General features: G+C 46.1%; 5 non-coding genes across 5 annotated transcripts; all 5 read left to right on the forward strand.

Moving 5' to 3' along the window:
- Positions 1 to 8,359: 8,359 nt before the first annotated feature.
- Positions 8,360 to 8,432, forward strand: trnav-uac (transfer RNA valine (anticodon UAC)). Its single transcript has one exon. It is a non-coding gene; the product is annotated as a tRNA-Val (tRNA).
- Positions 8,433 to 8,646: 214 nt separating this feature from the next.
- Positions 8,647 to 8,719, forward strand: trnav-aac (transfer RNA valine (anticodon AAC)). The gene has a single exon. It is a non-coding gene; the product is annotated as a tRNA-Val (tRNA).
- A 123-nt stretch (positions 8,720 to 8,842) lies between these two features.
- On the forward strand, positions 8,843 to 8,915 carry trnav-cac (transfer RNA valine (anticodon CAC)). Its single transcript has one exon. It is a non-coding gene; the product is annotated as a tRNA-Val (tRNA).
- Positions 8,916 to 9,181: 266 nt separating this feature from the next.
- Positions 9,182 to 9,254, forward strand: trnav-uac (transfer RNA valine (anticodon UAC)). The gene has a single exon. It is a non-coding gene; the product is annotated as a tRNA-Val (tRNA).
- A 214-nt stretch (positions 9,255 to 9,468) lies between these two features.
- Positions 9,469 to 9,541, forward strand: trnav-aac (transfer RNA valine (anticodon AAC)). The gene has a single exon. It is a non-coding gene; the product is annotated as a tRNA-Val (tRNA).
- The last annotated feature ends 5,532 nt before the right edge of the window (positions 9,542 to 15,073 follow it).

Consider the following 15,073-nt stretch of genomic DNA (forward strand, 5'->3'; position numbering starts at 1 on the left):
ATCACAACTATTCAGTGTTTTTAACCACATAATTTTTATTTTAGGTTTCAGACATTTAGATACATATAATTTATAGCAAAACAATACATTTATAGTTTGTAAAATACACAATGGTGTCTATGGAAGCAGCAATAATTATTCATTCAAATATATTTGCCGAGGTGTTTTAGGGTGCTTTCACACCTGCCTCATTTAGTTCGGTTGAATCGCACTAGAGTTCGTTTTCTCCCTTGGTGCGGTTCGTTTGGGCAGGTGTGAAAGCAGCAATCGCACATGGGTGCGCACCAAAAGCGGACCAAATAAGCGTACCGAGACCTCCTCGAAGAGGTGGTCTCCGTACGCTTTCAAGCGAACTCTGGAGCGGTTTGTTTGTGGTGAGAACGTGATCCGACCTCGAACAGACCCAACTGCCAAAGAACTGCGCATTTTTGGACTTAACCAGCTGCCGTAGTCGAACAAAATTATTATTTAGATTGTCAATAGCGCTCCCTTTAAGCCATGACTGACTTACCGCGTTCTGCACTCTCACTAAAATCTCATCATAAACCCTGAAGTTGTCTGCACTGCACAGTGAATTTCTTATTTATATCGCATCTAGACTTTGTTGTTTATGGGGGGATTTGCGAAAGGATAAAGCTCTTGCTGATTCTGAACATAATTTTTTTTTACTCTATTCTTCTTCCAGTTCACCGGCCACTTACTTTCATGTATTTTAGGAGAAACTGATGAATTCACGTGCTGTAATAAATCCAACAGACAGGAATCTCTTAACTGCTGCGGCCCAAACAAACATCTCACGTTACAGATAAAGATCATTGATAAAGGTTTTTTAAACGACAAAACAAACTCACTTGCATGTATTTGAGAATCGGAATAGAAGATAGTTGATAACATGGTAAGCAAGTTTGTTAATATTTAGAAATAAAAGTGCTACATCTGTCATACAGCGCTATTTTGGCTGTGGTGAATCACATGCCAAGCATGACGCGTCACCATGGAAACATGGGGGGGCGGGGGGGATCGCGATGCCGTCTCAACATAGTGATGTCTGTCAGCCATCGCGATAGATGATTGCATCGTCCATCGGCCCAATCCTATTATTTATCAAAAAGATGGAATTAGAAATAAAGGCCTGCCTCTAACAAAAGCCTGCTTCAAATAAAAGCTTGTTACCTCCTGCAGTTCAGGTAAATAAAGGCCCCGGTTTTTATTTGAGGAATTACGGTATACAATCATTAACAAGTGAACAACATCATCTAAGTTTCGCTTGCATTTTTCGCCATAACATTTGTGTTTTTTTCCCTCCACTAGTTAATGCCACATTGTGGCATAGTCGGATTATTTTAAATTTTGATTTACTTTTCCCTCCACTTGTTAATGCCACACTATCACCAATACATGACCAACTTCATCTGATGACATTTTCTCCTGCATTTTTTGGCATAACAAATATTATAAGAAATACACAGTTACAGCAGCCAGAGACAAACTAATGATAAGACGTCAAGGGTCAAGAGCCCAACTAAAGCAAACAATAATCACCATAATTTATTTTCAATGATACATCAACATCTAAAGTTGGTCATGTATTGGTGATAATGTGGCATTAACAAGTGGAGGGAAAAGTAAATCACATCAATCCCAATGCTAACATTAGCACGGCACTCGGCCAGCTTCAGCTCATGGTAACTAAACAACAGAGGGCTCATCCGGATGGCGTTCACATCATCGCGGGGGACTTTAATAAAGCTTGCCTTAAGACTGTTCTCCCCAAATTCCATCAGCACGTCAAGTGTGCCACTAGGGGAGAAAACACATTAGATCATGTTTATTCCAACATTAAACATGACTACAGAGCGTCCCCCCTCCCCCACCTCGGACAATCAGACCACCTCTCCCTGCTCCTCTTCCCGGCCTACACCCCCCTCAGGAGGCAAACAAAACCAGCCACACAGACCATCACAGCCTGGACTGAAAATGCTCTCATCCAGCTGCAAAACTGCTTCGTCTGCACAGAGTGGAGTATTTTTGAAGATCAGGACCTGGACACACACACACAGAGTCTGTCCTCTTCTACATCAAGTGCTGTATCGAAAATGTCACAGCGAAGAGACGCATTTAGATCTTCCCAAACAGCAACATAAAATCCAGGTTGTATGTGGTTATTAAGTCGTTGACTAAAAGTGATTTATTTTTAAGTGAGCGGATGTTTAAAAGTGCTAACTTAACAGTCTTACTTTTTGATAATCAAATAAACAGTCGCCCTAAGGGGTCGAAAGGTCGTAGGACCTCGAGATTCGTCACGGACGACCGCCACGGGCCCCCGAATCGGGCCCCAGAGTATCGTGGCTCTAGATGCTTCCCGAGCCTAGTAGGCCCTCTAATCCTAACTGCTGAATTAACCCTAGCAGACACATGCTCCCATACAGATCAATGGGAGACAGAGAGGTGCATAAAAAATAGCTAAAAATAAACTTGGCATGTCTCGACCTAGCCCTCTCGGTCTGTCGCAGAGGGCCACGTGACGCAACTTTTTGTCGAGTTTGGGGCCCCTCGGACCCCTGGCGGCCGCGCGGGAGCCACTGACACGTGCAACTTTTCCCATTCATTTTCATAGGCGTTTGGTGGACATCCCCACGGAACGGTCCCAATAGCTCCGAATGGCTCCAATTTGAAATCTGTGGCCCCTCAGGGTCCCCTCAGACGGTCCACAAAGACTGGGCTCCGTAGTACCCCGTTAAGTGCGTTAGAGTCAAAAACAGCATCCCACCTGTAACCTATTTGACGGGTGCCCTAAATGCTGTCCGTGGACAGTCCATATTTAGGCTAATTATGCATAATTAATAGTTTTAATGTACATCAGTGTGTTGTATTCTGTCCCCAGTGTGGTGTACAGTAGGTTTGACCACAAAAAACCACTGCAATTATGAATTATGGCGTATTAATGCATTGACCACGGACAACCTATTTGGACTCCGTCAAATAAGTTACAGGTGGGCCCTTACTTTGCCCACCTGTAACTTATTTGGCAGGGTCCAAATAGGCTGTTCGTGGACAGTCCATTTTTAGGCTACAGTGGGCCCTTAATTTGCCCACCTGTAACTTATTTGACAGGGACCAAATAGGCTGTTCGTGGACAGTCCATTTTTAGGCTACAGTGGGCCCTTAATTTGCCCACCTGTAACTTATTTGACAGGGACCAAATAGGCTGTTCGTGGACAGTCCATTTTTAGGCTAACTATGCATAATTAATAGCTTTAATGTACATCAGTGTGTTGTATTGTGTCCCCAGTGTGGTGTACAGTAGGTTTCACCTTATAAAACCACTGATTATGAAATATGACCTATTAATTCATTGACCACGTACAGCCTATTTGGACCCTGTCAAATAAGTTACAGGTGGGCCCTTACTTTGCCCACCTGTAACTTATTTTACAGGGTCCAAATAGGATGTCTGAGGACACCTTCCTGTGCCCACCTGTAACTAATTTGACAAGATCCAAATAGGCTGTTCGTGGACAGTCCATTTTTAGGCTAACTATGCATAATTAATAGCTTTAATGTACATCAGTGTGTTGTATTGTGTACCCAGTGTGGTTTACAGTAGGTTTGACCTCACAAATTTGAGTTTTCCAAAAACTCACCCATAGTTTCCAAGAACTCACCCGCTCCAAAAAAGTCAAAAAAAGCATCCCACCTTTAACTTATTTGACAGAGTCCCTGTAAGCTGTCCATGGACATGCCATTTTGAGTCTAATAATGCATAGTTCTTCTGATGGGACACATAGGCCATTCGTGGTCACATAGGCGGTCAGTGGGACAAATAGGCTCTCTGTGGTCAATGGGCAGGGCCACGGGCTGTCACTTAGATTTGCCGTGGACGAACAGGCCATTCAAATAAGTTGCAGGTGGGATGCTGTTTTATATTTTGATTTCATGACTGATAAAAATGAATAAAATTGATTAAATATCAATTTTACGTTAATCTCTGGGCCCCCCTGAGCGATTTGCAGCATGGTACGTACCCCTTTGAGATTTTTTTGGGTCGGATTTTCAAGTTTCTCCAATCTCTTTGAAATTCACACCATGGGCAGGGCATGTCCAGATGAGCACAGGAGCGCAGGTTTCATCTCCAAATTGTGTCCAGAGGCTGAGATCTGGACGTCCCACCTGCAACTTATCCCATTCAAAAATTTAGGCTGTTTCATGGACAGTGGAATTTCGGGGTTCTGAAGGCTGCAAATCGCTCAGGGGGGCCCAGAGATTATCGTAAAATTGATATTTAATCATTTTTATGCATTTTTTTATCAATCATGACATCAAAATATAGAAAAGATCCCACCTGTCACTTATATGACAGGGTCCCTGTAAGCTGTCAGTGGACATGTCATTTTAAGGCTAATTATGCATAATTAATAGCTTTAATGTACATCAGTGTGTTGTATTGTGTCCCCAGTGTGGTTTACAGTAGGTTTCACCTTATAAAACCACTGTAATTATGAAATATGACCTATTAATGCATTGACCACGGACAGCCTATTTGGACCCCGTCAAATAAGTTACAGGCGGGCCCTTACTTTGCCCACCTGTAACTTATTCGAAAGGGTCCAAATAGGCTGTTCGTGGACAGTCCATTTTTAGGCTAATTATGCATAATTATTAGCTTTAATGTACATCAGTGTGTTGTATTGTGTCCCCAGTGTGGTGTACTGTAATTATGAAATATGACCTATTAATGCATTGACCACGGACAGCCTATTTGGACCCTGTCAAATAAGTTACAGGTGGGCCCTTACTTTGCCCACCTGTAACTTATTTGACAGGGTCCAAATAGGATGTTCGTGTACACCTTCCTGTGGTCACATAGGCGGTCAGTGGGACAAATAGGCTCTCTGTGGTCAGTGGGCAGGGCCACGGGCTGTCGCTTAGATTGGCCGTGGACGAACAGGCCATTCAAATAAGTTGCAGGTGGGATGCTGTTTTATATTTTGATGTCATGACTGATAAAAATGAATAAAATTGATTAAATATCAATTTTACGTTAATCTCTGGGCCCCCCTGAGCGATTTGCAGCCTTCAGAACCCCAAAATTCCACTGTCCACGAACAGCCTAAATTTTTGAATGGGATAGATTGTACGTGGGACGTCCAGATCTCAGCCTCTGGACACAATTTGGAGCTGGAACCTGTGCTCCTGCGCTCATCTGGACGTGCCCAGACAGTGCTGTGAATTTCAGGGCGTTTGGAGAAACTTGAAAATCCGACTCAAAAGTTCTCCCTTTGAGATTTTTTGGGTCGGATTTTCAAGTTTCTCCAATCTCACACCATGGGCAGGGCATGTCCAGATGAGCACAGGAGCGCAGGTTTCATCTCCAAATTGTGTCCAGAGGCTGAGATCTGGACGTCCCATCTGCAACTTATCCCATTCAAAAATTTAGGCTGTTCGTGGACAGTGGAATTTCGGGGTTCTGAAGGCTGCAAATCGCTCAGTGGGGCCCAGAGATTATCGTAAAATTGATATTTAATCATTTTTATGCATTTTTTTATCAATCATGACATCAAAATATAGAAAAGATCTCACCTGTACCCTATGTGACAGGGTCCCTGTAAGCTGTCCGTGGACATGTCATTTTAAGGCTAATTATGCATAATTATGAGCTGTAAAGTACACCAACATGTTGCATTGTCTTCCCTGTCCACTGTACTGCATGTTTTAAGCAATAAAACATTTACAATATGAATTGTGACCTGTTAATGCATCGACCACGGACAGCCTAAACAGGTCCGGTCAAATAAGTTACAGGTGGGACCTTCCCGTGCCAACCTGCAACTTATTTGGTGCCCACCTGCAACTTATTTGACAGGGTCCTTGTAAGCTGTCCATGGACATGCCATTTTAAGTCTAATAATGCATAGTTCTGCTGATGGGACACATAGGCCATTCGTGGTCACACAGGAGATCAGGGGGACGAATAGGCTGTCCGTGGTCAGTGGGCAGGGCCACGGGCTGTCACTTAGATTGGCCGTGGACGAACAGGCCGTTCGTGGTCACATAGGCTGTCAGTGGGATGAATAGGCTGTTCGTGGTCACACAGGCCAAAATTAGCATAAAATCAAACTGTCCACAAAGAGCTCACAGGGGCTCCATCAAATAAGTTGCAGGTGGGATGCTGTTTTCAACTTAGACATTTTCAGCGGGTGAATCCCTGTAAAGAATTGGGGACTTCAGCACATATGATGAAATCCCCAATTCTTTACAGGGATTCACCCGCTGAAAATGTCTAAGTCGAAAACAGCATCCCACCTGCAACTTATTTGACGGAGCCCCTATAGGCTCCCCGTGGACGGTCAGTGGGATGAATAGGCTGTTCGTGGTCACATAGGTGGTCAGTGGGATGAATAGGCTGTTCGTGGTCACATAGGCGGTCAGTGGGATGAATAGGCTGTACGTGGTCAGTGGGGAGGGCCACGGGCTGTCACTTAGATTGGCCGTGGACGAACAGTCCGTTCGTGGTCACATAGGCGGTCAGTGGGACGAATAGGCTGTCCGTGGTCAGTGGGCAGGGCCACGGGCTGTCACTTAGATTGGCCGTGGACGCACAGGCCGTTCGTGGTCACATAGGCTGTCAGTGGGATGAATAGGCTGTTCGTGGTCAAACAGGCGGTCAGTGGGATGAATAGGCTGTTCGTGGTCACATAGGTGGTCAGTGGGATGAATAGGCTGTTCGTGGTCACATAGGCGGTCAGTGGGATGAATAGGCTGTACATGGTCAGTGGGGAGGGCCACGGGCTGTCACTTAGATTGGCCGTGGACGAACAGGCCGTTCGTGGTCACATAGGCGGTCAGTGGGACGAATAGGCTGTCCATGGTCAGTGGGCAGGGCCACGGGCTGTCACTTAGATTGGCCGTGGACGAACAGGCCGTTCGTGGTCACATAGGCGGTCAGTGGGACGAATAGGCTGTCCGTGGTCAGTGGGCAGGGCCACGGGCTGTCACTTAGATTGGCCGTGGACGAACAGGCCGTTCGTGGTCACATAGGCTGTCAGGGGGATGAATAGGCTGTTCGTGGCCACATAGGCAGTCAGTGGAAGGAATAGACTGTTCGTGGTCACACAGGCGGTCAGTGGGATGAATTGGCTGTTCGTGGTCACATAGGTGGTCAGTGGGATGAATAGGCTGTTCGTGGTCAGTGGGCGGGGCCACGGGCTGTCGCTTAGATTGGCCGTGGACGAACAGGCCGTTCGTGGTCACATAGGCTGTCAGTGGGATGAATAGGCTGTTCGTGGCCACATAGGCGGTCAGTGGGATGAATAGGCTGTTCGTGGTCACACAGTTGGTCAGTGGGATGAATAGGCTGTTCGTGGTCACACAGGCGGTCAGTGGGATGAATAGGCTGTTCGTGGTCAGTGGGCAGGGCCACGGGCTGTCACTTAGATTGGCCGTGGACGAACAGGCCGTTCGTGGTCACACAGGCGGTCAGGGGGACGAATAGGCTGTTCGTGTCAGTGGGCGTGGTCAGGGGGCGGTCACGGGCTGCTCACAGGTCACAGGTGGGACGAACGGGCGCTTGGTGGTCGGTGGGTGTGGTCAGGGAATTTTGCGAAAAGGCGGTCAGGGGGACACGCGTGCGCTCCGTGGACGCCCGCCTGCGACCTGTTCGGTGCGCGTCGAATCGACTGCGGGCGGTCGGTGAGCCCCCCTGTGGCCGAGGCCCGGGTTGCGGGCAAGGGGGCCGACGCGACGCCTCCGGCCCGCCCCACGGGGGCCCCCCCCCCGCGGCCGGGCGCGGTCGGCCGGGCCCTGAAAAATCGCCTAGGGGGCGTTGCGCGCCGGTCCAAGGCACTACCTTTTAAGCTGTCCGCGGACCCCTTCCCTTACTCGGTGGCCTAAAGGGCGAAAGGTCCTCGGTTCGAAACCGAGCAGAAACAGTGGTTGGATTCTGACAGAAAATGTAAACTGTTTGCAATGCTAGGTGGGTGCAGCGCTCATTTCCTTTATATGCTTTTTAATAAGCGTGCACCTAAAGATTTATGTCTGCAACCTGAAGACGTGTTTACGTAGCGTAGTGGTTATCACTTTAGCCTCACACGCGAAAGGTCCCCAGTTTGAAACTGGGCGGAAACTGTGGGTGGTTTTTGCAAAAATAACACTTGCAGGGATGTTTGTGGTTTAATCTCTTTAGAAAAGGACAAAAATAAAACAATTGACCGTTGAGGTTTCCTTTACAGTAATAAAAAATGTTTGGTCTGCCAACAAAATTAGCAGCTTTTTGCCATGTTTAAAACACTGGGCAGTCTATAGTTTCAGTCGCTTTTGAACAAGCGTACGCTACAAGCGGTGGGACTGACGTCCAAATCAAGTTTCCGTAGAGTAGTGGTTATCACGTTCGCTTTACATGCGAAAGGTCCTCAGTTCAAAACTGGGCGGAAACAAGTGGAGGCATTTTAAATATAAATGCTGCAATTCACTACAAAACCCTTACTTTGGAGAAAGGTGAAGGCCATCGTACCAAGGAGCTGTAGGCAGACTGCCATGCCGAATAACCTCTGTTCTGTTGTTTGTGGAATTCACAGACTGTCACACTGCCTGCAGAGCAGATTATGGGAAGGAGCCATCTTCTAAAAAGCACATGTGTCTCATCAATAGGTTTCTGTAGTGTAGTTGTCATCACGTTCGCCTAACACGCGAAAGGTCCTCGGTTCGAAACCGAGCAGAAACAGTGGTTGGATTCTGACAGAAAATTTAAACTGTTTGCCACGCTAGGTGGGTGCAGCACTCATTTCCTTTATATGCTTTTTAATAAGCGTGCACCTAAAGATTTATGTCTGCAACCTGAAGACGTGTTTCCGTAGTGTAGTGGTTATCACGTTCGCCTCACACGCGAAAGGTCCCCAGTTCGAAACTGGGTGGAAACTGTGGGTGGTTTTTGCAAAAATTTCGTGTGCGATTTTCTGTTGAGCAGGTCAGTACACTTGCAGGGATGTTTGTGGTTTAATCTCTTTAGAAAAGGACAAAAATAAAACAAATGACCATTGTGGTTTCCTGTACAGTAATATAAAATGTTCGGTCTGCCAACAAAATTAGCAGCATTTTGCCATGTTAAAAACACTGGGCAGTCTATAGTTTCTGTCGCTTTTGAACAAGCGTACCCTAGAAGCGGTGGGGCTGATGTCCAAACCAAGTTTCCGTAGTGTAGTGGTTATCACGTTCGCTTTACACGCGAAAGGTCCTCAGTTCAAAACTGGGTGGAAACAAGTGGAGGCATGTTAAATATAAATGCTGCAATTCGCTTCAAAACCCTTGCTTTTGAGACAGGTGAAGGCCATCGTACCAAGGAGCTGTAGGCAGATTGCCATGGCGAATAACCTCTGTTCTGTTGTTTGTGGAATTTACAGACTGTCACACTGCTTGCAGAGCAGATTATGGGAAGGAGCCATCTTCTAAAAAGCACATGCACCTCATCAGTAGGTTTCTGTAGTGTAGTGGTCATCACGTTCGCCTAACACGCGAAAGGTCCTCGGTTCGAAACCGAGCAGAAACAGTGGTTGGATTCTGACAGAATTTTAAACTGTTTGCCACACTAGTTGGGTGCAGCGCTCATTTCCTTTATATGCTTTTTAATAAGCATGCACCTAAAGATTTATGTCTGCACCCTGAAGATGTGTTTCTATAGTGTAGTGGTTATAACGTTCGCCTCACACGCGAAAGGTCCCCAGTTCGAAACTGGGCGGAAACTGTGGGTGGTTTTTGCAAAAATTTCGTATGCGATTTTCTGTTGAGGAGGTCAGTACACTTGCAGGGATGTTTGTGGTTTAATCTCTTAAGAAAAGGACAACAATAAAACAAATGACCATTGAGGTTTCCTGTACAGTAATATAAAATGTTCGGTCTGCCAACAAAATTAGCAGCATTTTGCCATGTTAAAAACACTGGGCAGTCTATAGTTTCAGTCGCTTTTGAACAAGCGTACGCTAGAAGCGGTGGGACTGACGTCCAAATCAAGTTTCTGATAATCAAATAAACAGTCGCCCTAAGGGGTCGAAAGGTCGTAGGACCTCGAGATTCGTCACGGACGACCGCCACGGGCCCCCGAATCGGGCCCCAGAGTATCGTGGCTCTAGATGCTTCCCGAGCCTAGGAGGCCCTCTAATCCTAACTGCTGAATTAACCCTAGCAGACACATGCTCCCATAGAGATCAATGGGAGACAGAGAGGTGCATAAAAAATAGCTAAAAATAAACTTGGCATGTCTCGACCTAGCCCGCTCGGTCTGTCGCAGAGGGCCACGTGACGCAACTTTTTGTCGAGTTTGGGGCCCCTCGGACCCCCGGGGGCCGCACGGGAGCCACTGACACGTGCAACTTATCCCATTCATTTTCATAGGCGTTTGGTGGACATCCCCACGGAACGGTCCCAATAGCTCCGAATGGCTCCAATTTGAAATCTGTGGCCCCTCAGGGTCCCCTCAGACGGTCCACAAAGACTGGGGTCCGTAGTACCCCGTTAAGTGCGTTAGAGTCAAAAACAGCATCCCACCTGTAACCTATTTGACGGGTGCCCTAAATGCTGTCCGTGGACAGTCCATGTTTAGGCTAATTATGCATAATTAATAGTTTTAATGTACATCAGTGTGTTGTATTCTGTCCCCAGTGTGGTGTACAGTAGGTTTGACCACAAAAAAACACTGTAATTATGAATTATGGCCTATTAAAGCATTGACCACGGACAACCTATTTGGACTCCGTCAAATAAGTTACATGTGGGCCCTTACTTTGCCCACCTGTAACTTATTTGACAGGGTCCAAATAGGCTGTTCGTGGACAGTCCATTTTTAGGCTACAGTGGGCCCTTAATTTGCCCACCTGTAACTTATTTGACAGGGACCAAATAGGCTGTTCGTGGACAGTCCATTTTTAGGCTACAGTGGGCCCTTAATTTGCCCACCTGTAACTTATTTGACAGGGACCAAATAGGCTGTTCGTGGACAGTCCATTTTTAGGCTACAGTGGGCCCTTAATTTGCCCACCTGTAACTTATTTGACAGGGACCAAATAGGCTGTTCGTGGACAGTCCATTTTTAGGCTAACTATGCATAATTAATAGCTTTAATGTACATCAGTGTGTTGTATTGTGTCCCCAGTGTGGTGTACAGTAGGTTTCACCTTATAAAACCACTGTAATTATGAAATATGACCTATTAATGCATTGACCACGTACAGCCTATTTGGACCCTGTCAAATAAGTTACAGGTGGGCCCTTACTTTGCCCACCTGTAACTTATTTTACAGGGTCCAAATAGGATGTCTGAGGACACCTTCCTGTGCCGACCTGTAACTTATTTGACAGGATCCAAATAGGCTGTTCGTGGACAGTCCATTTTTAGGCTAACTATGCATAATTAATAGCTTTAATGTACATCAGTGTGTTGTATTGTGTACCCAGTGTGGTTTACAGTAGGTTTGACCTCACAAATTTGAGTTTTCCAAAAACTCACCCATAGTTTCCAAGAACTCACCCGCTCCAAAAAAGTCGAAAACAGCATCCCACCTTTAACTTATTTGACAGAGTCCCTGTAAGCTGTCCATGGACATGCCATTTTAAGTCTAATAATGCATAGTTCTTCTGATGGGACACATAGGCCATTCGTGGTCACATAGGCGGTCAGTGGGACAAATAGGCTCTCTGTGGTCAATGGGCAGGGCCACGGGCTGTCACTTAGATTTGCCGTGGACGAACAGGCCATTCAAATAAGTTGCAGGTGGGATGCTGTTTCACACTATATACATGATGCTATATACATGAAAATATATACATTATTTGGAAATGGTTCTCCGCATTTCCTCTAACCACACCTCTTTTGAAACAGTCTCAGTCTGTGGGCAGTACACCCTGCCCCTGTACTGGCTATGTCCTTTTGCACTTGTTTTAAATTGCCCACATTTTTTGCAAGTGTTGGCCTCTACGGTTCTCCTGTAGGGTCTCTTGGGCATGGCGTCTGGATTGGCAACTGGTGAAGCGGGTAAGCGGGTGCCCTGTACAGCTGTTGGCTGTAACAGTGGCTGTATCATTTGCATCCCCTGGGCCATTGGGATGCCCTGGATCATTTGCACTCCCTGGAACATTGGCACACCCTGGAACATTGGCACAGCCTGGAACATTGGCACACCCTGAAAACCTGGTGCTGATGGTATAAGTATATTTGGTACAATCTGCAGTGATGCTCCAGATGCAGATGGTGTCAGCAACGTCTGACTCTGCGCTGGTGCCTTGGGTCTGAGAGGGGGTCGCCCAACAGAAGTCTGCCTCTGCTTTGCCTGACCAGCTGTGCTCTCTGGTAGCTTGTACTGGTGCTGCTCCCCTGGTTGTTCTGGCTCAGTCCGTAGACGTTTGGCTACCTGGAGAGGCTCATGAGCTTCAGGGAGGGGCTGAGGCAACTGAATGCCCTGAAGCAGCACAGACAGCTCCTGCTTTTTCTGTCTTTTGTTATACCACTGAATCAGGGTGTTCTGGTTAACCTCCACCAGCTGCATGGATGTTCCTCCCATCACCAAGCTGTTGCCAGTACAAGCTGCCTTATCCTGCGTTAGTCTTGCAGGATCAGAGACAATCTTGACAGGGCTCCCTTGCCTTTTCTTTTGGGGCTTGGGTGGACAGTGCAAAGTCTGATGAAGATGGTCTCCAGCAGACGGCAACAGTCAGGCCACTGAGCAGGTGCGCTGCTTGCACCCAGCACACATCTGGTGGTGCTCTCTACACCAGGGTGAGTGGGCTTCTTCGGGACCTTGAAGCGTCCACTCAGCAGTCTCTTTCGGCATCGACTGTCATACACCACCCGTTCCTTGTCCCGGTCATCCAGGTTCTGCCAAAGAGCAATTATGGTGTTGGCTTCCTGGTTGGTCAGGCTGAGGGCTGTGTGGTCCCGGAGATCCACCAGATATTCTGCCAGCTGGTCCACATGTTGATAACCCGGGATATTTTGGTAGTCAACAGCCTATTAAAAAACACAAACATGCAATACAATTATTACATCACATCTGTCTAATGCATAATTCCATAACTGATTGTATTTTCCTGTTTATCACCGTAAAGCACTGTATAGTACAAAGCAGAGAGAGCGCCATTCTTGACATTTTACAAAGCACCAAATAAATAAAGATGACTTGACTTGATGTGTATTTGCAGCTTACAAATGAATTTAGGCTGTACTTTTAAATGTAAAATATGTGGAAAGTCTGGATTTAAAGCACTGGATGTTAATTCATCATAATTATTCTAGTTAATTTGAAAGACATACAAAGGAGTAGTATTTACCGTCTCTTCTTCATCATCATCCTGACCAGCATCCTCTGGCTCTGAGGGGAGAGTTGAAACAGATGTTTCAGAGGGAACAGGTGTGACAGCAGTCCCTGAGGGTCCAGGTGATGAAGGAGACTGTGTGAGGACAAGTTTGGGGTCAGGGACCAGTGAAGGGGATGTGGAGCCCAGTACAGGTGTGGCACTGCTGGTGACCAGGGTGGAAGAACCCAGTGTCAGTGTGGAAGAGGGTGGTGACAGAACAGCCTCCGGATCTGCTATTGTGTGATCCTCGCTGATGTCACAGAAGCCCTCATCTTCATCTCGCTCCTCCACACTGAGGTCCTCAATGAGCTCTGCTGTCTGCTCAGAGTCAGGATTCATGTCCTGCAGTGCCTGACCAGTCTGCTGGAACAGATACTGCACTCCAATGAGCTCACCTGAAATAAAAACAATAAACAAACGGAAATTAAATAGAATGTTGTGTATCATATTTGATACATTAGGCTTTTGTAGTAGCTCATATAGTGTGAGAATATAGAGCTCATCATCAAGGAGAAAAAAAACAAAACAGTTTTATTAAGAGGCCAAACACGTTTAATTATGGGGGCAAAACATGAAATGAAATGCAATACAATGATGATTGAGAGAAAAGTCTGATGATCATTTTGATATTTACATGTAACATGATTTTCTAATCAAGTGAACCCAAGCTGCTTCAGTCTAGTAACTAGTCATTAAATATTACTAACAATATAAAAGTTATTCTTACAATTACTTTATAAAATCAGTAAGGGTTTTACAATGAAAAGAAACGTGAAGCACGAGCTGAAGGTGGACACTTTTACAATTATACTAAAAGACTATAATCAATCAGACGACAGAGGGCATGTTTCCTAAAAAATTTTGATCATGTTGATCATTTAGAGTCCTTTAGAAACTTGCATATCAATTATGATACAATCGACTCTATAGGGTTAAATCTGACATATAGACGGAGGTTACACAGAAATTGCAAGTTGATAAAATAAAAAATATATAAAACAATTCTCACAGGTGTAACATGCACGGGGACAAAACGTGGGGACCACTTTCCTGCCAAACAGCTTTTCATAATTGCCGTTTACACAGGTAACAAGTTCTCCTGTGTAGCTGCGCAAAGCTGATGGCTCCGATGACAGGGAAGCAGCCTCCCGGTCCTGGTTCCACCGGTGTAGACCCTCCAGCAGATAAATCTGAAAGTTCAGACTGTTTGCACTGGTCCCTGTAAATAGACACAACAGTGTTTAGGAGGTGTTAAAGGAACACACAAAAACACTTAATGCTCTTTCTTTACACCTGCACAGTGTGTGTGACAAAGACAATACCTGGGATGAAACGGTTCAGGTGTAAATGAAAGAGCTCGAGAGAAGTGGAGCCTCTGGCACATCTGTAGGTCTTCAGAAGCACACCTCCCTTGTTTAGGCTCCCTGTCTCTGTATAGAGCACAACACCAGGGGGGTCTTGAATGCATTTCACATGCTTCTTCTGGACATTCCAGATGTGCTCCATCCTTTCTCGGTCCAGGAGAGGAACACCCAGGGAGTCTTTGCCCTTGCTGCTCAGGAGCTCTGTAAGCAGCCGCTCAAGGAGAAGGATGGTAGTCTCCTCTCCACAGGTCCTCCTCCGGCAATGGAGTGCCAGCTCATTCCTGGTAAGATGCTTGTTGACATCTTCATCTGTCAGCGCAGGCCAACCCTGGGATATCAACAGCTCTCTCTTTGCTTTGCGAAGCATAGAA

This window comes from Siphateles boraxobius, unplaced genomic scaffold (assembly GCF_051911475.1).
Source record: "Siphateles boraxobius isolate OS27281-9 unplaced genomic scaffold, OSU_SipBor_1 23, whole genome shotgun sequence".
Classification (NCBI taxonomy): domain Eukaryota; kingdom Metazoa; phylum Chordata; class Actinopteri; order Cypriniformes; family Leuciscidae; genus Siphateles; species Siphateles boraxobius.